Source organism: Polypterus senegalus, chromosome 1 (assembly GCF_016835505.1).
Source record: "Polypterus senegalus isolate Bchr_013 chromosome 1, ASM1683550v1, whole genome shotgun sequence".
Taxonomy (NCBI): domain Eukaryota; kingdom Metazoa; phylum Chordata; class Cladistia; order Polypteriformes; family Polypteridae; genus Polypterus; species Polypterus senegalus.
Window position 1 is genome coordinate 6340010 of NC_053154.1, and position 27044 is coordinate 6367053.

The window sequence follows — 27044 nt, forward strand, 5'->3', positions numbered from 1 at the left end:
TTTAAGGTGGTCAATTACAAGTTGTGCTTCCTTCCCTTTGACTCTCCTCTGAAGAGTGACAGACAGCATGGGATCCTCAAAGCAACTCTCAAAAGATCTGAAAACAAAGATTGTTGAGTCTCCTGGTTTAGGGGAAGGCTACAAAAGCCATCTCAGAGGTTTAAACTGTCAGTTCAACTGTAAGGAATGGAATCAGGAAATGGAAGGCCACAGGCACAGTTGCTGTTAAACCAACCCAGCAGGTCTGACAGGCCAAGAAAAATACAGGAGCAGCATATGAGAGGCAGGATTGTGAGAATGGTGACAGACAACCACAGATCACCTCCAAAGACCTGCAAGAACATCTCGCTGCAGATGGTGTATCTGTACATCGTTCTACAATTCAGCTCATCTGTATGGCAGGGTGATGAGAAAGAAGCCCTTTCTGCACTCACGCCACAAACAGAGTCGCTTGTTGTATCAAATGCTCATTTAGACAAGTCAGATTCATTTTGGAACAAAGTGCTTTGGACTGATGAGACACAAATGGAGTTATTTGGTCAGAACAAAAAGCGCTTTGCATGGCGGAAGAAGAACACCGCATTCCAAGACAAACACCTGCTACCTCCTGTCAAATGTGGTGGAGGTCCCATCATGCTGTGGGGCTGTGTGGCCAGTTCAGGGACTGGGGCCCTTGTTAAAGTCGAGGGTCGGATGAATTCAACCCAATATCAACAAATTCTTCAGGATAATGTTCAAGCATCAGTCACAAAGTTGAAGTTACTTAAGCAGGGGTTGGATATTCCAACAAGACAATGAGCCAAAACACAGTTGGAAATCTACAAAGGCATTCATGCAGAGGGAGAAGTACAATGTTCTGGAATGGCCGTCACGGTCCCCTGACTTGAATATCATCGACAGTCTATGGGATGATTTGAAGCAGGCTGTCCATCAAATTGAACTGAACTGGAGAGATTTGGTATGAAGAATGGTCAGAAATACCTCCATCCAGAATCCAGACACTCATCACAGGCTATAGGAGGACAGCGTCGAGAGCCTCAAAGGAGCAAAAGGAGGCTCAACTAAGTATTGATGTCATATCTCTGTTGTGGTGCCCACATTTATACACCTGTCTAATTTTGTTATGATTCATATTGCATATTTTCTGTTAATCCAATAAACTTAATGTCACTGCTGAAATCCTACTGTCTCCATAAGGCATGTCAGATATTAAAAGGAAGTTCAGCAAATGAGAAACAAAAATCCAAAGAATTAAGAGGGGTTTCCCAAGCGTTTTCATATGACTGTATACAGGGCTATTTAAAATGAAAGAGCAGATTTCAAATAAATGTATTTCAAACAAATTGTATAAAACAGAAACGCATTCCGCACAAATGCATATAATAAAAGCATGCATTTAATCCGAGTCTGTAACAGTCTGTGTTAATGTATGACACTTGTGTCAGTCAGCACTTAAAATATGTAGTTGCAGCAGTCTATTAGCTAGTGACAGCAATGTGAAGAAGTTGTTTGCTGTCTTTCCTAATGTGTTGCATTGAACGTGAATTTTTCAAGTATCTTGGCATCTTTATTTCTGAAATGGCTGTGTATTCTGTCGAAACGCTGTCACCGCCCTGCTTCACTGACAGATTGAGGAGACCCCACACTATGCGACTCTTCAATTCCACCCAGGAGGTAAACATTAACATTATATAAAGTTATTGTCTGTTATACCTGCATTGTTATCACTCTTTGATTTAATATTCTTCTTTATCAGTATGCTGCTGCTGGAGTATGTGAATATCCTCTAGGGATTAATAAAGTATCTATCTATCTATCTATCTATCTATCTATCTATCTATCTATCTATCTATCTATCTATCATATAGTGCCTTTCAGATCTATCTATCTATCTATCTATCTATCTATCTATTATATAGTGCCTTTCACTCTATCTTTCCTAGAATGTAGTTATGATGCTTACGGAGCCGTCTCTGGACAAGGTCAGAAGCGTAACAACAGACAACTCTTTCACATCGCATTCATGAACATTGATGAATTATCAGTTGTATTAATAAAATTGGTTTCTGTCACGCATGATTGTCGGACCCAGAAGAAGACGTCATTACTGTTTTGAACAACCTGCCGGATGGACCTCCAGTAGCTGCAACCCGCAACTTTATTTTTGTTAATTTCCTTCCCTCGGGACTGACGCTATAGAGCGCTGTGCTCTTTTTGCTCATTTTTGTTTTGTCCACAAAAAATAAATGGGATGACCCAGCTGGCACCCCAGACTTTCTTTAGCCGTCATTCATGCAGCCAATCACAATTCTTTCTTGATTTAATGATTGTTTCCTATTTTTTACTGTAGTGTTTATGAATGGACAATTTCCTGTCAATAAGGACAATTTGAAGTAAGGACCAGCAAATGAAAGCGCACAACATTAAATGTTATGCATTAATATTTGTTTAAGCACAGCCTTTGATACTATTGACCGTTATGTAGGCTGGAAAATGACATCGGGCCCTCAGGCTCTGTCCTTGCCTGGTTTAGTTGTCATTTATCAAATCAATTCCTGTACAGACAGAAATGTGCTACTGCGCATGTGTGCGTCCACTGGGAACTCTTATTTGAAAACATCCTATTAATTTTAACACATATGCAGACAACGCCCAGTAATACCTTTCTTTTAGGCCAAATGATGTTTCTCTGATGCTGTCCTTAATTAACTGTGTCAGTGAGTTAAAGAAGCGGATGGGTTGGAATTATTCATGATGAGACTGCAACAACATGCTGTTATGCTGTTGAACTCAGTTTGAATCACCATTAGTTTTACCGAATCTGCGCACAATTTAGGATTTGACAACAACAGTATACTACAAAACTTTTCAAAACATGTTTTTCCCATCTTGCAAATGTTGGACAAAGGATACAGAGAAATTAATTCCTGCGCTTACTTCTAGTAGGACTGACTACTGTGTTACTCACTCTTTGTTCAAATTGTTCTTTATGCAGCTTTCGGATCCTTAAAAATTGTGCTGCAAGAAGTATTACAAGAACTAGAAATTACAAACACATAACTCCAGTTCTTAAGTCCTTACACTGGCTCCCGGTTAAGTTTAGGGAAGATTTTAAAATTCTTCTTTTTACACATAAATTCTTAAACAGCTGGGGTCTTGCATACTTTATTACTTACAAAACAGAGTGCACATTAAGATCTCAAGATGCTGGCCTACGTATAAAGATTAATAAAATAACAGTGGCAGGTTGAGTCTTCGGCTACAGGGCCCTGAAGCTGTGGATTGATCTGCCTGCTAATAATAGCGATGCTCTCACAGGCTGAAGGCTCACTATTTTACTCTGGGACACCCTGACTAGAGCTGCTGTGCATACTGCATTACTGTTTGTTAGTTATTTTTACAAAAACACAAGTAATACGAGGGGATACCCAAAAATAACCAGAATGTGGCGTGCGATCTCGACTTAATTGCCAATTTCGCCACTAGGTGTAGCACATTTAAAGTATTCTTAGGCAGTCTGCTGAGTTTCGTTGTTCTGTATTGTTTGTAAGCCATTCCATGTCGGTTTTTCTTGGTGCTTATTAAACGTGTTCGGCAATCTTTGTGATGGGTGATCATAAAGATCAGCGTTCAGTCTGCATTCAGTTTTGTTTTCTCATAGAGAAAGCGGCTGCTGATACTGTAGCGATGCTTGAAACTGCTTTAAAAGAGGAAGCTTTAAGCAAAACTCAGGTGTGCGAGTGGTTTTCGCGTTTCAAATGAGGGGAAATGTCACTTGATCTTTGCTCCATTAAAATTTTTCTTGATCCGGCATATGAAAAGAGAACTCAAAGGAAAGTGTTTTTGTATCGCTGAGGAAGTCAAAGAAAAATTGCTGCTGGCCCTGGAGAACATTCCTCTTCAGCAATTCCAAAACTTTTTCCACCAGTGGGGAAACCGTTGGGATGAGTGCATTCATTCACATGGAGAGGACTTTGAAGGAGACTTAAGTTTCAGCAAGTAAAAATTATTAAAGCAGCATTTCTCAACCTTTAAGTATTTGAGACCCGAGTTTTCATAACAGTTTTAATCGCGCCCCCCTAACATTTTTTTGAAATGTAGATTCATATTTTATTATACCTACTTAACTTTTATCGACATTTATCTAACTCTATATGTATTGTTCTAGTATCGGAATGTAGTTTAAGTTCATTTGTTTTGGTTTCATCAGATGTTTTTTTCATATTTTTGATTCTTGTTTTCTTTTTTTCACATCTTCGCACCCCCCTTTTTGTTACTTCACGCCCCCCTAGGGGGGCCCGCCCCACAAGTTGAGAACCACTGTTTTTTCAATTCGGGTTATTTTTGGGTACCCCCTCATAGACTGCTTATAAACTGTTATTAATCCTCCGCTATTCTGTTTCTCTTCTTCAAATCCTGATGTAGTACTTGGTGCCACTGCTCTATTGACAAACCTTCTCCTGCCCATCGAAAAGTGATTTGAGCTTCAGGGAGCCCTGGAATCATAAGATGGAAAGATTCCTTCATCAGACTGGATGGCCAGCACAGACACTACTATAGAAGGACCAGTCTTTAGGACCCTGACTACAGTCATATGAAAATGTTTGGGGACCCCTCTTAATTCTTTGGATTTTTGCTTCTCATTTGCTGAACTTCCTTTTAATATCTGACATGCCTTATGGACACACTAGGATTTCAGCAGTGACATGAAGTTTATTGGATTAACAGAAAATATGCAACATGCATCATAACAAAATTAGACAGGTGCATAAATGTGGGCACCCAACAGAGATATGACATCAATACTTAGCTGAGCCTTCTTTTGCTCCTCTGAGCCTCTCGACGCTGTCCTCCTATAGCCTGTGATGAGTGTCTGGATTCTTGATGGAGGTATTTCTGACCATTCTTCATACAAAATCTCTCCAGTTCAGTTCAATTTGATGGACAGCCTGCTTCAAATCATCCCATAGATTGTCGATGATATTCAAGTCAGCGGACTGTGACGGCCATTCCTGAACATTGGACTTCTCCCTCTGCATGAATGCCTTTGTAGATTTCCAACTGTGTTTTGGGTCATCGTCTTGTTGGAATATCCAACCCCTGCTTAAGTAACTTCAACTTTGTGACTGATGCTTGAACATTATCCTGAAGAATGTGTTGATATCGGGTTGAATTCATGTAAGCCTCGACTTTAACAAGGGCCCCAGTCCCTGAACTGGCCACACAGCCCCACAGCATGATGGGACCTCCACCAAATTTGACAGGAGGTAGCAGGTGTTTGTCTTGGAATGCTGTGTTCTTCTTCCGCCATGCAAGGTGCTTTTTGTTCTGATCAAATAACTCCATTTTTGTCTCATCAGTCCAAAGCACTTTGTTCTTAATGACTCTGACTTGTCTAAATGAGCATTTGATACAACAAGCGACTCTGTTTGTGGCGTGAGTGCAGAAAGGGCTTCTTTCTCCTCACCCTGCCATACAGATAAGCTGAATTGTAGAACGATGTCCAGATACACCATCTGCAGTGAAATGTTCTTGCAGGTCTTTGGAGGTGATCTGTGGTTTGTCTGTCACCATTCTCACAATCCTGCCTCTCCATATGCCGCTCCTGTATTTTTCTTGGCTTGCCAGACCTGCTGGGTTGGTTTAACAGCAACTGTGCCTGTGGCCTTCCATTTCCTGATTCCATTCCTTACAGTTGAAGTTGACAGTTTAAACTTCTGAGATGGCTTTTTGTAGCCTTCCCCTAAACCAGGAGACTCAACAATCTTTGTTTTCAGATATTTTGAGAGTTGCTTTGAGGATCCCATGCTGTCTGTCGCTCTTCAGAGGAGAGTCAAAGGGAAGGAAGCACAACTTGCAATTGACCACCTTAAATACCTTTGACCACTCATGATTGGCCACTCCTGTCTATGAAGTTCAAGGCTTGATGAGCTCATCCAACCAAGTCATCAGCATTGAGCAGTGACAGGCATTCAAATCAGCACAATGACAAGGGGACACACATTTGTGCACAGCCAGTTTTTCACATTTGATTTCATTTCATAACTAAATACTGCGTCACTAAAAATCTTTGTTCTGAAAACACCGCAGTGCTCAGATGGTGAAATGAAAGACATGCCACTGTTATCTTTACTGTTGAAAGGAGAGTCAGTTATTATGCAGGCTGAGAGGGGGTCACAAACTTTTTCACATGACTGTATGTCTGTTCTAGTAGCCCTGGGACCACCCAAACAACACAGGTTTATTTTCTCCATTGAAGAGGCTGACTGGACTTTTTTTTTTTGCCCCTCTACTCAATTGTCAACAGGCCACAGTTCAACAGTTAATTCATGGAAAGATATTGTTGTTACCATTTTCTGTCAATGAGTATCTACTTTGTCTTCTCTGTGTTTAACGAAATCTGTATCTTTTGTGTACTAATTCTGTATTTAGTCATTTGCAAAACCAAGAATTGTATTTTAACTGAGATCTTGTCACAGCACTCTACCCCCAGTGCCAGCTCAGGCACTTTGCCTGTCCTTATAAATGGTGCTTTGTGTAAAATTCTCAATACCGGACCTGTAGATAGAAACGTAGAGACATGAGGGGGAAAGGGGACTGGGGGCAGCGAAGTAAGGAGAGTTGGGGTATAAAACGGCAAATTTATCACTTAAGGATGTTGAGGGGGACGGTTGATTAGTTATAGCAACGTCTGTTTATAAGACTGACTCAGATAAATACGCTCTTGACGGGTGCCAATTAGAAAACAAGCAGAAACAGGGACGTATTAGTGAGGCGGATTTGATTTATTTATTTATTGTATTTATTGTAAAAAAACACATTTTTACTTAACTATATTTTTTACTTCATTTTAACTATAATTAAGTGTCCATTTAAGCCTCCAGCCAAACATACACCTTGCACTGATGGCGACAGAGTAATTATAATCTTACCCTGGCAGCTCTGTAACATTTACATGTCAATAAAGTCAATACAATAAACTGAAAAACAATATAATCACAAATTGCAATGAAGTGTTACTTGTAATGCGGTGGGTTGGCGCCCTGCCCGGGGTTTGTTTCCTGCCTTGCGCCCTGTGTTGGCTAGGATTGGCTCCAGCAGACCCCCGTGAAACCTTTAGTTAGGATATAGCGGGTTGGCTAATGGATGGATGTTACTTATAATTGTTAGGTGCTGCACCCTGGTGTATACAAATAATGCAATATGACTACCTAATCCATACAGGAGCTTTTCCAGTGACAGACTGAATTTGGAGAACCGCTTTAGTGTAAAAAGAGGGAAAAATTTCATAGATGGTGGTGAGAAGAATATTTGTCAAAATTTAACACAAGTTTAAATTTTAGCTCATTTGGGAGGCGCATATAATTGTGATAGAATCAGCCTTGAACACTGCTTTGAAGAGCTGCAGTCCTCGTGCTGTTTTGATTTTTTCATTTTATTTTGTTATGTCTATGTCTTCTATGCTACAGTTTAATTATTATTATCCATCCATCCATCCAACCCATTATATCCTAACTACAGGGTCACAGGGGTCTGCTGGAGCCAATCCCAGCCCACACAGGGTGCAAGGCAGGAAACAAACCCCGGGCAGGGCGCCAACCTACCGCAGGGCACACACACACACACACATCAAACACACTAAGCACAATTTAGGATCACCAATGCACCTAACCTGCATGTCTTTGGACTGTGAGAGGAAACCCACGCAGACACGGGGAGAACATGTAACCTCCACGCAGGGAGGACCCAGGAAGTGAACCCACAGGTCTCCTAGCTGTGAGGCAGCGGTGCTACCCACTGCGTCACCGTGCTGCCCTATTATTATTATTATTATTAGGGCGCCAGTCCTATCCACTGAATTCTTCTAAAAAAATATCAAGTCTAACTTTGAAAGTCCCAAAAGTCCTTCTGTCTAGCAGGGATTAATTGACTGTAATAGCGCTGCCTCCATGTATTTTCAAACAAATTAGATTGCTGTGCTATAGAACTGATAACCACAGAGCAATACAAGAACTGACACGGCCAAAAAATAAATAAAAAACTGCAGTAAGGGCAGTTACAAGATTGTGAATACAATACCATTTATTTTTGTAGAGCCCAAAATCACATAAGGAGTGCTGCAATGGGCTTTAAGAGGCCCTGCCTTTTGAGAGCCCCCCAGCATTGACTCTCTAAAAAGACAATGGAAAAACACTCCCTCCAAAACATGGAAGAAACCTTGGGAAAGAAGTTCAAAGAAAGACCCCTTTCCATGTAGTTTGGGGCTGCCAGTGGGTATCAAAAAGAAGGAGGTCAATCCAGCGCAATACAATACACAGAACAGAGCGCAAGTCATCCTCAATACAATATAATAGTACAATAGAAATATTACAGGAACAGAGCGGAATTCAACAGTAGATGATATCACGAAATACGATTTGGATAAACCCGAGCAGTCCGAGGTTCTCAACCTTTTTTCTTCCATGGTCCCTCAATGTATCATTCGAATCTCACTGGGTATAGACGTGCATTTAACTACAAGTACCAATGTAGGTGCCAACGCAGCTAAACAATCAGATCCCGCCGTAAGAAGGCCACCTCTCATGCACCTCTTTGTGAGCAGCTAGGATTGCAAAATAGCCATAAAAAAAATGAATAATACCAAAAGTAAACACCTTCAGAACAATGGGGAGGGAAAGCAGAGCAGAGAGAATGTTTTGTCTGTAATGTTATGTTCGATTAAAGGGCAAGCGTCAAAACGAACAAAAGAAGGCAGCAGTTGCTTAATTCTGGTTAAAAGTGAGATTGAGTAGCTCACACCTTCAGAGTATGCCGAGAATTACGAGATCAGGACCAGAGTTCTTATCCGTGGATGAGTCATTGAGATTCTGCTTAGATTGTGTTGTCTATCTATCTATCTATCTATCTATCTACAGTAATTATATAGTGCCTTTCATATCTATCTATGTAATTATATAGCGCCATTTACATTTACCTATCTATTTATCTATTATATAGTGCCTTTCATATCTATCTATCAATCTACCTAAATATATAGTCCCCTGTACTTCTATCTTTCTATCTATCTAATTATATAGCACCTTTCATATCTATCTATCTAGCGCCTTTCACATCTATCTATCTATCTATGTATCTATCTATCTAATTATATAGTGCCTTTCATATCTATCTATCTATCTATCTATCTATCTATCTATCTATCTATCTAATTATATAGTGCCTTTCACATCTATCTATCTATATATAAATATCTAATTATATAGTGCCTTTCACATCTACTGTATCTATATATAAATATCTATCTATCTAATTATATAGCGCCTTTCACATCTATCTATTATATAGTACCTTTCACATCCATCCATCCATCTATCTATCCATCTAGAAACTGGGCTACAATAAGAGGCTTTACTTATTTATTTGCATTTAATGTTTCTCCACAGAAAGAAAAAAACTGTTTTGACTCGTATAACCAAATGACCTTTTTTAACTTTCATATTATTGTTGGTCTCTTGCTTAAAAAAAAACACAACTACTGGGGATATTCAATTTACATATCTAATTTAAATTACATTATCGTAAAATAAAATAATTGTTTTCTTTCATTTCCATTTCCAATTCCAACTTACTCAAAATGAACTTTTTTCTAATCCTCCAAACATGGTATTTCCATTTTTGTGACAGACGGTTGTTTTAACTTTAGCCTTTATAATTGTTTTCATATTTTTGGTTTAAGTTTTACCCCTCACTACAGTGTGCCTAATGTGTGCTACTTTGCATAGAGCCCCGCCCCTTTGGCTGACCCGCCCCCTCCCACTCTCAGGGCTGCCTACTACTTTGTATATTTGGACGCAGTGCACTCAATGAGTTTAGTAAGTCTGGGAGTTTTTTGGAGTTGTGGAAGATGATTTTGTTTTTTAATATGCGTCACCCACATTAGAGCAGAAATGCCATCTTTTTAACGTTAAGACTATATGAGAAATGGGTAACACTTTAGTTCAGGAATCTATTACTCATTTACTGTCATGTAGCAAGACCTGGTCTTCATACCACTTCTAACACATCAGTAGATGGGTGCTGTGCTGTGTGGTGTCTTGACATGCTGCTAAAATGACTTGTTAAGATGAACGTCTCCCAGGTCTTACACCAAATATGGAATATCACGAGAAAGGAGTCTCAGTTAAGCCCCCTCAGACTCCTCTAAAGTGACCTTCTGTTAGTTACAGAGATATTAGAGATGAACAAACCACGTGTGATGAAGACCCAAAGAAGCCTTTCTTCAGGTCGTGTTACCTAAGAGGAAAATGAGGAATGGATGCGTTTTTGCAGCACCTAAACTAAAGTGTTATTGACAAATGCAATCAATCGAATGTCATTTGTTTATTGTATGCAGTAAAATGAGAAACCGCCACACGCGTAACCAAACTTTTGTGTTCTATGCCTTTATTAGAATGAACCCCTGTCCACCAAAGTCATACATATGCAGGGAAAGAGGCTTAACTTGGATTGATGTAAAGAAAATGTGTATCCTCAACTAAAAAATAAATGGTTAATAAACATAAGAACTAAAAAATGTGTAATAAAATATGTAATTTAGATTAAATTAGATGCATGTTATTAATCCCATGGGGGAAATTCAGACGTATGCAACAGCAGAAACATAAAAATCAAAGATACAGACACACAGGGCAGATAATACAACCAACAAATCAATCAATCAATTAAATAAAAATAAATAAAATATACACATCTCTGTATATATAAGATCCAATGTCTGTTTGTCTGCTTATTACGAGAGAACTACTTCACAGATTTAGATCTTTTTTTTCTAGAATTTGCTTGAACATTCCGGTTGATTTTGCGACTTCTCTTATCACACTATGTATCATAGTTCACTTGCGGCACAAACCCGAGAGAGAGGCTGCGGGCAGAGGGGCAGGGCCCTCCTCACTCACATGCCAGCCTCGGAGCGGGTACCTTACCTCCACTTAGCAAGAGAACGAGAGAACTACTTAACGGTTTAGATCGGGTTTTTTTTCTATAATTTGTTTGAACATTCCGGTTGATTTAGCAACTAAGTATCGTAGTTCGGTTGCAGCACCGATTTATTCACACGAATCCGAGAGAGACGCATCGGTTCGAGGGGAGGGGGAGGCAGGACCACAATAGTAGGGAGCTGGGCAGGACCCTCCTCACTCACGCGCCAGCCTCCGTTCGAGTCGCTCTACCTTTTGCCACGTGTTGGAGCGCACCTCGCCTCTGCTTAGCTAGCGATGCCTGTTTGTTCAGCAGACATTATCATCTACCGATTGTTAAGGAGTAACGTTTGACGTTTTTCATGAGAGATCAGAGCTACGTGTGTTTTAGAGGGTAGCTGCTGATTGGGCACGTGCTCTTCTCCCCACGCGGGGAACGCTCTCCCGTCAGAGGTGATCACGATCAGATATCATGGTAACGTTTGATGTCGGAGCGTACCTACCTTCCACTTGGCCAGACATACCTTGCCAACTTTTTACATTTTTGGCAAAGAGATCACAGCTCCATTCTCGCCCTGATAGTAAAACCAGCAATATTTTATATCAAGAGGCCCTCGGATACGAAAGCTATCAATATAAATTCTTCTCAATAAAAATCATCCATCCAGCTATATCCAAACTACAGGGTCACGGGGGTCTGCTGGCGCCAGTCAAAGCCAACACAGGGAGCAAGGCAGGAAACAAACCCCAGGTAGGGCGCCAGCCCACCACAGGGCACATGCACACACCAAGCACACACTAGGGACAATTTAGGACCGCCAATGTACCTAACCTGCATGTCTTTAGACTGTGGGAGGAAACCCACGCAGACACGGGGAGAACATGCAAACTCCACGCAGGGAGGACCTGGGAAGCGAACCCACCTTACTGCAAGGCAGCAGTGCTACCACTGTGCCACCGTGCTGCCTACGACTGACATACCCAGCAATTATCCATCCATCCATTATCCAACCTGCTATATCCTAACTAGATGGTCACGGGGGTCTGCTGGAGCCAATTCCAGCCAACACAGGGCCCAAAGCAGGAAACAAACCCCGGGCAGGGTGCCAGCCCACCGCAGGGCACACACACACACACACACACATCAAACACACTAGGGACAATTTAGGATCCTCAATCCACCTAACCTGCATGTCTTTGGACTGTGGGAAGAAACCCACACAGACACGGGGAGAACATGCAAACTGTGGGATGCGAACCCAGGTCTCCTAATTGCGAGGCGGCAGTGCCACCCACTGCGCCACCACAATACAAATCATTACATTTTTAGCATTTTTTTATTCATTTTTAAAGTTTGTCCAGTTTCAATACTACGGGGGGGCGGAGTCACGGCAGACAGTTAGTAATAAAATAAATACATAAATAGATAAATAAACGTATAATTGGGCAGATGTTTCAAAATAAACTTAATGAGTACATCAGGAGGAAGCACTGAATTGCCTGATAGCAGCGGGCAGAAAAGACCCCCAGAGGCTCTTCTTAGCACACCATGGCGGAATGAGCCTGAGGCTTAAAGTGCGCCTCCTGGAGGGGATGGAGGGATTTAATGTTTAATGAAAAGGATACAGTTACTTTAATTCTACACAAGGACATTTATTTGAATCACCTTAACTCTTTTAATGTTTTATAAACACAAAGTGAATGCATCAACTTATTAAAAAAAAAAAGTTACATTTTAAAACTACACATCATTAAAGCGAGTCTTTCTAAGACTATTGCTTTACAACAATGCTGATAGTTTAGTCATATTCTTCTTAATGCAGCACCATAAACATAAAGAATTTATTCAAAATCATTGAATCAAATTTAAAAACTTAATATCTTCTCAAAAGTCAATAGAACTGAAATAAGATAAAATAGTTGTATACATTTACCCATAATTCCTGTAGCACTAAGGGGTTAGCCATTATGGATTGCAGTGAGAAGTCAAGCAGAGAGACCCCTTTTATTGGCTAACTCAGGCCCCTTCTTCAGTCGTGATGTCCTAATTCCTCTACTTTATCGTCACATATGTAAATAATGGACTCTAACTATCCAATCAACGCACGACTTCAGAGAAGGTGCGCGCAAGAAAGAGAGCGAGCAAAAAAGAGAGAGAGACGGACGGACGGACTACGGAGATTTGCTTTGTTTTTTCATTTTTTATTTATTTTTCTAGCGTACCAAGAACGAGTTTCATAGATGGCTGTGAACAACAACAACCGCAAATGTAAGCCCAGTTGAGAGCTGATTCCACTTTGAATTAAATCTGTCTTTAGCAATTCTTTCGAGAGCTGTAGTTGATGACGTTTTGATGGTGAATTTTTATTATAGTAACGCCTGTCTTTCTATGCTTACGCCAGTTTGAGGATTATTATTGTTATTATCGTTATCTTTATTTTTGACGCTCGCGTTATTGTTGAATTATTATCTATGCTGTAAACTACCGACACCACCACACCCCGGTTTATAACAAGTCAGCGCCACTGAAAACAAAACGTAAGACTAGGAAAGTCCATCAATCCATTAACCAACCCGTTATAGCCTGACTACAGGGTCACGGGGGTCTGCTGGAGCCAATCCTAGCCAACACAGGGCGCAAGGCAGGAAACAAACCCCAGGGCGCGCACTCAAACACACACACACACACAAAGGACAATTTTTGAATCGCCAATGCACCTAACCTGCATGTCTTTGAGTACCCGGAGGAAATCCACGCAGACACGGGAAGAACATGCAAACTCCACGCAGGGAGGACGCGGGTCTCCTAACTGCGAGGCAGCAGCGCTACCCACTTCGCCACCGTGCCGCCCACATCTAGGAACGTGCACCTGAAAAATAAAGAAAGGTGGAGAAGATGAGAACGGCCAGACCGCGTGCGGGTGTTTGGAAGATGTCTGAGCCTCGTCGAACTTCAGCGTCCCTTCTGATTTTCTGTTAAACTCAAAAGCGGAAAGGCTCGCCAAGATACGCGAACGCGAGGAGATCGGTGACAATCAACACGTAGTGTTCCTGAAGGGGCACAGATAAATGGTGGAGTCGGTCCTGTGCGTCTGCAATTTTTAAGTTTTTTTTTTTTCCACGACCCTATCGATTTTTGCCTCACATGCTGAAGAGAAGCCCTTGGGCTGGCAGACAGGCAGGCTGGCAGCGCTTGAGGCGGCCTTGAGCGACCGCGTGTGTGCGTTTGCTATTAATAGACGACGTCTGATGTTTTTATTACACGTTATTATTACTTTTACACCAGTGTTTTACAACAGGTGGATTGTCTTTCGCTTCTTTGCCCGACTTTAATTAAATGATCCGTGTATTTCAGATCTCCATTTTCTAATCATTTTGAAGTAGCTGGAGAGCAGACAGGAGCAGAGGGTGCCAGGGCTGGACATCAGAATGGATGGCATTCTTTATGCTGGACTGGTCCAGAATCCTCAGTTTCATTTGTAATTTGGAATGTTTTAATCAAGAGCGGCGTTTGGGGGTGGCAAGTAGGGCGCCTTAGGGGTCCTGCTTTTGAGGTCCGCGTGTCCCATTCGAGCGGATTTGTCAAGTTATATTCTCCAGTTATATTTTAATAAAGTCTGTGTATTATCTTGTACAAATTTAGCTGAATACTATAATGAGAAAATCAGGTGTATGATAACATTAACATACCGGTGACAGCGTTTGACGTAACCGGCCCCGCGTGGGGTTAGTCAGCCGTAGGCCCCGCACACCCCTATGGCCGCCTCTGGTTTTAATCCAACCTGTAAAGCACGACAGTATAGAAACTGAAAGTCGAGAGGCAGAGACATTCACAGTTTGCTTATTCCCAAAAGCAGCGATTCCTTGAGTCCGTTTTCGTTGAGGGTGATATCGGGAAGATTAGCACCACTTGTGTGCCAAGACGTTCACTGAATAAACTGCCAGCTTGCATTTTCACTTCCTCTCTTGTTATCTGGTTGTTTTATAGCTGTTGGTATAACTTTTTTTATTCACTGCATTTTTCATAAACCTTCATTATCTATATATATCAGTGGAGGGCACAGTGCCACACACATTCAGGGCTGTGTCTTTGAATGCCACGCCTGATTGTTATCTTTTTGCAGTTTGTATGTTCTCCCCGTGTCTTCCTGCCTTTTCCTCCCACATTCTTGACGCTGAGCAGATTAACGTCCATCCATTATCTAACCCGCTATATCCTAACTACAGGGTCACAGGGGTCTGCTGGAGCCAATCCAGCTGACACAGGGCACAAGGCAGGAACAAATCATGGGCAGGGTGCCAGCCCATCACAGGGCACACACACACACACCCATGCCAAGCACACACTAGGGGTGATCGCTAATGCACCTAACCTGCATGTCTTTGGACTGTGGGAGGAGACTGGATTAATTGGCAAATTTAAATGGACATTAAACGGACTCTTATAAAGGTGTGAGTGAGTGAGTGAGTGGGCAATCACATTGGGCTTTTTCCTGCCTTTCTCCCAGTCCTACTGGGGAGTCTCTGGCTCTGTGTGACCCTAAATTAGTTAAAGTGCACTTGAAGGTTTGAGAGCGACATCTTCTGAACATCAACAATGCTGCATTTCTCTCTATTATAAAAGAAAATCTTGAGAAAAGACGCGACGATTGCCAAGAGTCCCACCCTGCTGTCCTCTCACCTCTCATTTGTGTGAATGCGTTTGTCAGACACAGTTCCTGCGCTGTAAGGTCTAATAAATTTTAATGTTTAAGTTCCCAATTAAAGAAGACTTATTATGTCCAAATCTTAATGAAGAATTTCATCCCGACAGAAGAAATGAGTACACAGGCAATCGTAGCACCGATTTAAAATTGTTGATCGGTCACACATCAAAATTGGTTAAACGCGTATCAATAGACTCTGCTGAAGCAGTTGGTGGTGATGGTGCGGAAGATGAAAACATCAACTTAAAATATCATGAAGAATATCTACAATCATTAATACTGCCTGGTCTTCCACCGGCTGAATTACTGTAAAAAGAAGGATGTATCGTAATGTTATTGCGTAATTTATGTCTGAGTGATGGGCTATGCAATAGGATAAGATTAGTTGTATTCAAAATTGGTCGAACAATTCTGATATGTCAAATTTTAACAGGCCACAAGAAAGGTAATGTAGTCCATCTTCACTAATGACATTAGACTCCAAAGGAGATCTTGATATGCCATTTGTATTAAAACGTTTACAGTTTCCCGTTAGAATAGCTTTTGCTATGACAATTAACAAATCACAAGGACAAACATTTGAAACAGTCGGTTCATTTATTAGAAAGAAAGAAACGTTATTCAGTCACGGGCAGTTATACATTGTGTAGTCACGATGAAAGTCCAAACATGGAATCAAAATTCAACGCAATATTAACAAAAAGTTGATTCCAAATATTTTTTTTCCTGAAGTTTTACAGTAAAAGTATACGTTTAAAAAGTATTTATGCGTTAATATCAAAGCCTAACAGAATGAAAACGTATAACGCAATGAATATCTCTAACACAACTTTCAATTAATTGCGTTTTACTATTTGTTACTATGGTTAATTACTCGCTGTATTGAAAAATAGGTAGTTCTATTATATGTATGTAACAATTCCCATGAAAATAACAATCTGTTTAAATCGTACATCCACTTCCCCATACACGAGTGGCAGAGCCATGAAGTGGCTAGTGTGTAGCACCCGCCCGGGGGTTGGCGAGCGAAATAGGAGGGGGCAGAGCCCCCTACTTCTAAACAATTCAATTCACAATGTCAGATATTCGTTGCCATCAAGTGTGACGGAGCACAATAAATTGTGTGGTACGTTTCACCAGGGTTACAGGGCACCTGCTGTCAAGGCAATAAAGAACTGGAGATTTAGCATTGGAGATAAGAAAACAAGAAATCTGACAAGCGACTGAGGAGACCATTCAGTCCGTCAGGCTCGTCTGTTCAGCTAATAGCTAAGCTGGGCTGTTAACTCATTCAGAGCCTCCTCAGATCTTCTCAAGGTTTTTCCTTCAATTACTTGGCTTGGTAGTTTGTTTCAGAGCACAGCTTCTCTTCACCTCGGGCTCTGAGCTCAGCTATCTAGGTGTGACAATTGGGCAGATGTTTTGAATGGACAACTAGATGAAGTCCATCAGCTCTGGGAGGATTTTTATACCCAATACTATCCATGCCAGTGATGGGTTGGGATTGCTCCTGCCTTGTGCCTGATGATGGCTGGGATCGGCTCCAGCTTCCTTTCAGTCTGTCTCTCCATAAGCAGAAATAGAAAATGGATGGAGAGATTCACAAACTTTATACACATCAGTCCAATGATGACTCTAAACGCCTCTGCATATACCGTTACCGACTGACCACTTGGCTCAGGCAGGTGGTCTTCATGCTTTCTAAAAGGGGTTGCTAAGCATTTGCATGTCGCTTCATCCCTGAGCCCTTTGTGTCAGCTGGTCCTCCTGCCAGTGTGGATGCAAGGAAACTTATTAGGAAATGTCACCACAGCACAGGACAGGCTGTGCACTCCCACCTTGATCAGTCGGGCCTCGGACTGATGGCGCCCCTTAAACATGTCAGAAATGGATTTTAACAAATTATCTTCAGTGAGACAATCACAGGCCGACATTTAAAAAAAAGTGCAAATCTAACTGAGGTTCACTTCATAATGGCCGGGTAAAGGAGGTTGGGGGTTACGGGGGGTCCTGCTGGGCGCAAAATTCACACAAAATGGCTACTAAAAAAAAAATAAAGAGCTTTTCTTTGGGGCAAATGCAGGGCTGTTCAGGATGGGCATAATAATACTGATTGACTCAAAAAACAGGATCAACAAGACGTGTCACTGCTACATTATTGAAATGAGCTAAAATAAAGGAATGGATAGACAGATATAGGAAAGGTACTATATAATTGAAAGAAGGGAATGAAAGGCATTATAAGATAGATAGATAGATAGATAGATGTGAAAGGCACTATATAGATAGATAGATAGATAGATAGATAGATAGATAGATAGATAGATAGAAATGAAAGGCACTATATTACATAGATAGATAGATAGATAGATAGAAATGAAAGGCACTATATTACATAGATAGATAGATAGATAGATAGATAGATAGATAGATGTGAAAGGCACTATATAGATAGATAGATATTTTTTTTTTTTTAAATGACCTTTATTATGAACAATAACAAAAAATACAGTCATAAGACAAACAATCCCAATATTCAGGATATTAACAAAAAAGTCTGTATCACACAACCACCACTGCTCCCCCTTTACACTCCTCCTACTCCGCTCATAAATATAATCAAAAAGTTGACAATTCATTATAATACAAAGACCACCACTACTCCCCCTTTACACTCCTCCCACTCTGCATATTAATAGATTATTTTAATATTAAAAATTAAACTTTACTTCGTGCAACAAAAAAAATATATATATATATAGATATATATATAGATAGATAGATAGATAGATGTGAAAGGCACTATATAGATAGATAGATAGATAGATAGATAGATAGATAGATAGATAGATAGATAGATAGATTTTGAAAATATTAAATAAAACACTCAAAATAATAAAATAAAGAAATGCATTTAATTCACCATAGTAACAAGCCAGAGGTCACTTAACTTAAAATTAATTTTGATTGACACAAACAATGCACTGTTACTTCTTAAACCTTCGTATAATTTTGGATTTTCTCAGAAAGTCAAAAAACAAACAAACAAATAAATAAACACCTACAGCGTGGATTTCAATGTCAGAAAGCGTCTCCTGTCATCAAGTCGTCCAACTTGAAAATGAATTGTAATAACTATAAAAGAGGCACCACTGTGTCCGTGTTAAACACACACATGCCGTTTGTATATGTTTAAATGCAGTAAACTTAGCTAAATAAATAAATTCTACATCAAAATAAATAAAGAATGTGACCCGGTTCCCCCCTGGAGTGAGGCGAGCTTCTGTTGTCGGATCTTTTGATGACAAATTGACTCCAATTCCGCGGTAATTCTCATTCACACTGTAATTAGCACTCTGTGTACAACATGCTTATTATGGCTGCAGTTTTCCATGTTAAACATAAAATAACCAGATTTAGTTAATTGGGGCTTTTTCTTCTGGACTCAGATAACGTCCTGTCATCACATTATTTTATCCTCATTACAAAGAAGGCAGTCCCTATGTGTGAAATGCACAATAATTTCTTTCTTTTTTCTAATACAATAAACAAATAAACTAAAATTAATTAAATGCATCAATTAAACTGTAGAATTCAGCCGGGGTTCCCATAGGCAGATATGTGCGTTGCTGTCCCACACAAACTTGCACCCTTTCCTCATTTTCTGGAATGTCCCTTCAAGTGTCACTTTATTATTTTTTATTTATTTATATTCCTTCCTTAGACAAGTGCACCTTTTTCCACCCCACCTCAATGCCACACTGGCCAGCATTTGAGAAGACCATAAACATGAAACAGAGGAGAGTGCCAGGACAGGACAGGACAGTGCAGCTAAACAGCCAAGCAGATTACAAGCATTTGGAAAACAGAAGTCTGAACTCACCGGCAGTTTCTGCTGCACTCCAACTTTCTGCTCGTTTGTGTTGATCTGATGGCTGCCCCTGAATTTATGTAGGCAGAGCCCAGCTGGATGCGGGTGTTTCAACAATTTACTATTACAGGCTTTAAAACACACACACACTCACACAAGAGGAGGATGGCGGGCTGTGTGTGCCCAATGGGGATTTTTCCCTGCACTGCTTCCTTGTAAATCCATTGGCTGCCCTTCGGCTTTTGTAACAGGTAGAGATTTGCATAGTCAAGAGCACTCGCACCGTGTGACACCCAGAGCCTCACTGAGCCTTTTCACACACACACACACACACCTCCATTGAGGCTTTGAGTTTCAAAAATGAAAGTAGGTTTTAAGGAATGAGGCTTCATGTTCCTGTAAAAGCTGCTCTGAAAGTGTGTGTGTGTGTGTGTGTGTGTAGGTGCTCATGTGGCTGGAATGTGTATGTGTGTGGGTTGTTTCAGTTTGAATATAAAAAATGTTTATTGTCACTAAACCAAACCTGATCACCTCAGCAACAGCGGGGCCTTAAAAGTTCAAAACCTGTGTGAACCTCTATGTATCTGTCTATCTATGTATTATATAGTGCCTTTCATCTATTTATCTATCTATATAGTACCTTTCACATATCTATCTATCTATCTATCTATCATATAGTTCCTTTCAATCTATCTATCTATCTATTATATAGTGCCTTTCACATCTATCTATCTATCTATCTATCTATCTATCTATTATATAGTGCCTTTCAATCTATCTATCTATCTATCTATCTATTATATAGTGCCTTTCACATCTATCTATCTATCTATCTATCTAGCATATAGTTCCTTTCAATCTATCTATCTATCTATCTATCTATCTATCTATCTATCTATCTATCTATCTATCTATCTATTATATAGTGCCTTTCACATCTATCTATCTATCTATCTATCTATCTATCTATCATATAGTTCCTTTCACATCTATCTATCTATTATATAGTGCCTTTCACATCTATCTATCTATCTATCTATCTATCTATCTATCTATCTATCTATCTATCTATCTATCTATCATATAGTTCCTTTCAATCTATCTATCTATCTATTATATAGTTCCTTTCAATCTATCTATCTATCTATTATATAGTGCCTTTCATATCTATCTATCTATTATATAGTGCCTTTCATATCTATCTATCTATCTATCTATCTATCTATCTATCTATCTATTATATAGTGCCTTTCACATCTATCTATCTATTATATAGTGCCTTTCATATCTATCTATCTATCTATCTATCTATCATATAGTTCCTTTCAATCTGTCTATCTATCTATCTATTATATAGTGCCTTTCACATCTGTCTATCTATTATATAGTGCCTTTCACATCTATCTCTCTATCTATCTATCTATCTATTATATAGTGCCTTTCACATCTATCTATCTATCTATCTATCTATTATATAGTGCCTTTCACATCTATCTATCTATCTATCTATCTATCTATCTATCTATCTATCTATCTATCTATCCATGCTGTTTCGCTGTCCGTTTGTGGTTCGATTATGTAGGTCTGTCGTGGGCATGTCTGTGGGTTGCTGGCAGGTGGTGGTGGTGGTGTGCGGAGTTGGCTCCTGAGTATTTCTTATTCTTTATCATTTTTGTTTTTGCTCTCTCTAATCTGTAGGGTTTCATTTGCTGTCTACATTTGTTTTTTTCATTGACCCCAGTATTGTATTTGCAGCGTGGCCGCAATGGCCGCGCCCAGAGAAACACCGCCTGTCTTAATGCCGCGCAATTTTGAAAACTTAACATACAGGCATGGCGTGAAGTTGCTGGTTGATCCGATGATCTCTGTTGAGACGTGCGTAGTGGAAGTCTGCAAATTAATCGGCTGTAAAATTGTCCATTCAGCGTCACGAATGAATAAAACTGTTGTTATTTTTCTAAACGAGGAGAGCTTAGTGCATACTCTTTTACAGATTGGTGTGATTATTCATGGCATATTAATTTCTACTCCTGCACCGAGAGTGATTATTTCAAATGCTCCCCCATTTCTAAAAAATGATATTCTTATTATAAAATTTGAAAGATATGGGCAGATCATATCAAAAGTTTCAATGATTCCCTTGGGCTGTCGATCACCCGACTTAAAGCATGTCATCTCTTTCTCTTTCAGGAGACAAGTTCACATGATTTTAAACGATTTACAGGGTGAACTCGATGTGGCTCTCAAATTCAGAGTGGATGGTTTTGATTTCGTGGTGTTTGTATCATCAGAGTCCATGAACTGTTTTAAGTGCGGACAAGTGGGGCACAAGGCTAGCCAGTGTAAGCGCTCTGAGGTACCAGCAGACTCCGCAGTACCTGGAGTTTCACAAAGCAGCCGCGAGGACTACTCGATACTGTATGACGATGAAGGCAGTGAGTCTTCCGTCAGTATTTCTGATGTGGAGGAGAACTTAATGGAGGGCCCTGGTCAGAGTGTGCAGGATCAGAGCAGTTCATTATCTGTTTTTATGGCGCAGTCGGCACCTGAACGTGCAGCTGAACCCGCGCCCGCGATTAAAGACGTGCAGAGTGCTGAGAGCGCCCCAGAGAAGGACGCTGCGGCCGAGGCCTGATCACTGCCTACGGACGATTTTACTGTTAATTCTGCACACACGAGTGACGGCGCTGAGCAGCCTGTGAGTGTGGCTGCCGTACATGATAACGGGGCTCTGACCAGCGCTGAGCTCATAGAAACCTAATCCATACCACAGATACGAGGGGTTGAGGAAAATGTTAGTGCTGAGAGTGCCTTCGATAAGATGAGCACCCCAGCAGACAACAGCGAGAGTGCTGTTCTAGAAATGGAGGATGAGACAGAGTGGGTAAAGCCCATGTCACGAAAAAGGAAAGACGGGTCCGCATATAGCAGAGTTGCTGTTAAGCACAATAAAGTTGAGAGCTCAGTCTCCGCAGCTGCCGACTCTGTGAATGCAGACACGGGTACAACGAGTCAGGATGAAGGCGGTGGCTCGGGGACATCAGTGAGGTCCATATGTCACCTCAGCTGAGCTTCCGTGGCTACAGTAACTACAGCATAATCTGCTTCGTGAAATTCATCGAGGGCAAGAGGGGTGTGAATGTTAGTCACCATTTCCCTGATCTTCATCTGTTTTTGAGCTCAACTAAGGGAGTCCTACGCCAGGCTACAGCTTTAGGTCTTAAGATAACTGAAGCTGTGTGGCTGAAAAATGTTATGAGCAGAGTGAAACTCTCCTTAAATCCCAAGCCAGTATGATGCACTGCTGGACACGTCCTTCCATGTCTTTATTAAAGTTGGTTTTGGTGACTGCTTTTCTTTTTTGCTTTTTGATGCCTTTGTGTAATTTTGGCACATTTAACATCAATGGATGTCGACATGACAGCAAGCGGGTCGCGGTGTTTGATTATCTGCTTAATAAACATCCATCCATCCATTATCCAATCCGCTCTATCCTAACTACAGGGTCACGGGGGTCTGCTGGAGCCAATCCCAGCCAACACAGGGCGCAAGGCAGGAACAACCTCAGGGCAGGGCACCAGCCCACCGCAGGGCCTCCACACACACACCAAGCACACACTAGAGACAATTTAGGATCGCCAATGCACCCAACCTGAATGTCTTTGGACTGTGGGAGGAAACCCACGCAGACACGGGGAGAACATGCAAACTCCACGCAGGGACGACTCAGTAAGTGAACCCGGGTCTCCTAGCTGCGAGGCAGCAGCGCTACCCACTGCGCCACCATGCCGCCCCGCTTAATAAACAGCTTGGTGTTATTTTTTTGCAAGAAACTCACACAGACCCTGCTAACCAGGCAGACTGGCACAGAAGTTGGCAGAGGCAGGTGTTTTTGAGTCACGGGTCGAGTGTTAGTGCCGGGGTCACCATTCTCTTTTCTACTCTTTTCTCACCCGACTCGACTAGCGTGACAGAGGTGGTTAAAGGCAGACTGCTGAAAGTGGAAGCCTGCTTAGGGGGCACAACATGGGTCTTCATAAATTTTTATGTGCCCAATGAAGGCAGGGAGCGTTTGCAGTTTTTCTCTTTGCTCCATGACTTGCTGTTGCAGTGCAAAGATGAAGATCTGATTTTTTGTGGGGAGCGGATTTTAACTGCACCGATGACGCCATGTTAGATAGAAATGGCCTGGAGCCTCACCCCAGCTCCGCGGCTCACTTGAAGTCAGTCCTCAGCAAGGCCGACCTTTTTGATGTCTGGAGGGCATTACACCCAGGAATTCGCCAGTACACGTGGGTGAAGGGTTCGGGGGGCTCGATCTCCATGGCGAGACTAGACAAGGTGTATTGCTTGAATCACCACAGCAATCTTATAGCAATTTGCTCCATTCATCCTTCTGGCTTCTCTGATCACAGTCTTGTCCTTCTCAAAGTTTCGCTTCCATTTCAATCTTCCTTTCTGTCATACTGGCAATTCAATAACAGCCTACTAAAGATCTCCGTTTCATTGAAGTTTTTGAATTATTCTGAAAGAGGTGGAGACTGACAACAAATTCCTTTTCATCTCTGCAGCAGTGGTGGGATTATTCAAAAACTGAAATCAAAGTGCTGTGTCAGCAATACACGCAGAATGCAACTCAGAACATGAGGAAGGCAATGGCAGAGTTGGAGGAGGACATCTTAGAGCTCTCTTCGTCTTTAGACAGCTCTTTCAATGATGATGTCTTTGAGAATTTAAAGACAAAAAAACAAAATCTCATGGACTTATTGGACAGATGGGTGCATGGTGCTCTTGTGAGCTCAAGAATTCAGGAGTTGGCTGAAATGGATTCTACTTCTCAATATTTTTTTGGACTTTAGAAAAAAAGATCACAGAGTAAAGTGATTCACGCTCTAAAAAATGAGGATGGGCGCATCATCGAGGAGCCTAAGGCCATCAGAGCTATTGCTCAGGATTTTTATAAAAAGCTGTTCTGTGCCGAAACAACAGAAGATTCTTTTGAGACCAGGAACCTCCTAGACAACCTGCCACAAATCCATCCATCCATTTTCCATCCCACTGAATCTGAACACAGGGTCATGGGGGTCTGCTGGAGCCAATCCCAACCAACACAGGGCACGAACCAACCCACTGCAGGACACACACAAACGGGCCAATTTAGATACACCAATCCACATGTCTTTGGACTGTGGAAGGAAACTGGAGCGCCTGGAGGAAACCCACGCAGACACAGGGAGAACATGCAAACTCCATTTAGGGAGGACCTGGGAAGCGAACCCGGGTCTCCTAACTGTGATGCAGCAGCACTACCACTGCACCACCATGCCTCCCCTGCCGCAAATCCCCAAAACAGAAAAAGAGCTTCTGGATACAACCCTCAGCTTAGAGGACTTGACTACGGCCCACAGCAGACTAAATACGGGAAAGTCACCTGGCATAGACGGCCTGACGGTCGAGTTTTTTAAAACGTTTTGGAATTTATTATTTGTGGATTAATTGGAGGTCTTCAGGGAGAGCATAATGAACAATGAACTGCCATTATCTTGTACTGATTGGTGTGATTATTCATGGCATATTCATTTCTGTGGGCAGCATGGTGGTTCAGTGGTAGCGCTGCTGCCTTGCAGTTAGGAAACCCGGGTTCGCTTCCCAGGTCCTCCCTGCGTGGAGTTTGCATGTTCACCCCATTTCTGTGTGGGTTTCCTCCCACAGTCCAAAGACATGCAGGTTAGGTGGATTGGCGATTCTAAATTGGCCCTAGTGTGTGCTTGGTGTGTTTGTGTGTCCTGTGGTGGGCTGGCACTTTATAAAGCGCGTATTTACATATGATGACAATATCATTTTCAAGATGAAATGCAGCAAAATATGTTTGTTAAATTATACAGATAAAACTTTAACTTCATTTAAATAATCTATATTCTTCACTGGGAGTGTCGTGAAGGATAGAATAATTAAACATGTACTACGAAGATATTTCAATGTTCTTTAAGCGTTTTGAAGAATGGGCTCTAAGCACAGATGGCTTAACTTCTATTACAGAGCTGATTGTGTGGCGATCTGTTACTTGGGGAAAGAAAAGCACTGACTGCAGTGACGGCTACGCCAATATATATTGGATATAAAACAGAAAGAGAAAATAACAACACAGCTAAAAACGCAGCGACAAATTTCATGAGCACAAACGTTCTTTAACTCCTATCATCATGAAAATGACATCACGTATACATCTCAGTATTTTAGTTATTCAGAGAGCTGTAATGTCACGAATGTAATGGACTCTGTGTCCTGTCGGAGGAAGAGAGCCGGTTTAAGAAGCAAGTAGTGATTCACACACAGAGCACATACGAGTAGAAGATCAAATACAAAACAAAACATTTAACGTGCTACTTTAATTACGATGTGATTTTAGAAACTGGTTAATTAAACAATTTTAAGATGAGGTTTATGATGTTCTATTTTAATGACAAAATAAACAACGTGATTAAAGTGGAAATGTCGAGATTGAAGTTGGCATTTCGTGCTTTTTCCCACCGTGTGCCTTTTTCTCTGTACCTAATAAGCTTTCATATGACACTCAGACAGTGGGCTTACAACTCGGCTTTCCACGGCGACTTTGATATGTGACTTCTTTTTTATTTCCGGCACTGTGCGATTTTGTGAATGTGAGCTTTCAAGTTTCTCCAACACGCTATGTCACTCGATCAGCTTCCTTTTGTTGATTATACCACGGTTTATTTGAACAAATAGTCTGTTTTTCCTTTGCCTCCACTTGGTATTCGCTGAAATTCTTATATTTTCCCCGTGCTTTTCCCATTGTCTTTTCACAGAAGGCTGCGCTTAAAGGCGATTTATATTGATTTGCATATTCAAATAGGCGTAATTCTGGGAGGAGTTGGGCGTTACAAAATCTTGGCGTGCACGGCGTTAGTTTTCACGCTGATCGGGATTTATGTAGCGGAAGAACGTGGAAGTTGGAGTACGCACAGATTCCTGCATCTGGATTTTTCTGTGCGTAAGCACATTTCGGCTTTTGTGCTTACGCCATGTTATAGTGCGAGTTCTACGCACGGCGTTATACATGAGGCCCCAGGCGTTTGTACTTTTACACAAAGTGAACGAGTTTAAATTTGACAAACAGCTACTCCTCTTAGATGTTTCTAAACTAACTTTATCATTTTTGCCAAAATTTTATTAGTCCATGTTACTTACTTGGCATAGTAAATTTATGAGATCTCGTTTTGTTTTTGGCAATCTTCATTGTTTTTTGGAGGAGCCTCTGATTTGGAATAATGTGCTGAAATCTCCTCTGCTCTGCTCTTGTCACTTCACCTCAGTCCTTATTAAAAGTGGAATCACGAAGGTTGGCCATCTTTTAAATAACCACACTGGCACATGGCACACCGCAGCACACCTCACATCAGTCCTGGGCGTGAGGTCTGAACGTCTCGTACACCACTTTCTGTGCCAGTTTAAGGAGGCCTTGGTCACCTT

At 41.2% G+C, this 27044-nt stretch overlaps 1 protein-coding gene across 2 annotated transcripts in view; it reads right to left on the reverse strand.

Moving 5' to 3' along the window:
• Window positions 1-19747, reverse strand: part of ehf (ets homologous factor) — a 166317-nt gene extending 146570 nt beyond the window's left edge. The window contains exon 1 of one of the 2 annotated variants that reach the window (XM_039744072.1): window positions 19566-19747. The gene's annotated coding sequence lies outside the window, so the exon portion shown is untranslated. The remainder of the gene's footprint in view (window positions 1-19565) is intronic. The other variant, XM_039744065.1, reaches the window with a different exon arrangement.
• Between the last annotated feature and the right edge of the window lie 7297 nt (window positions 19748-27044).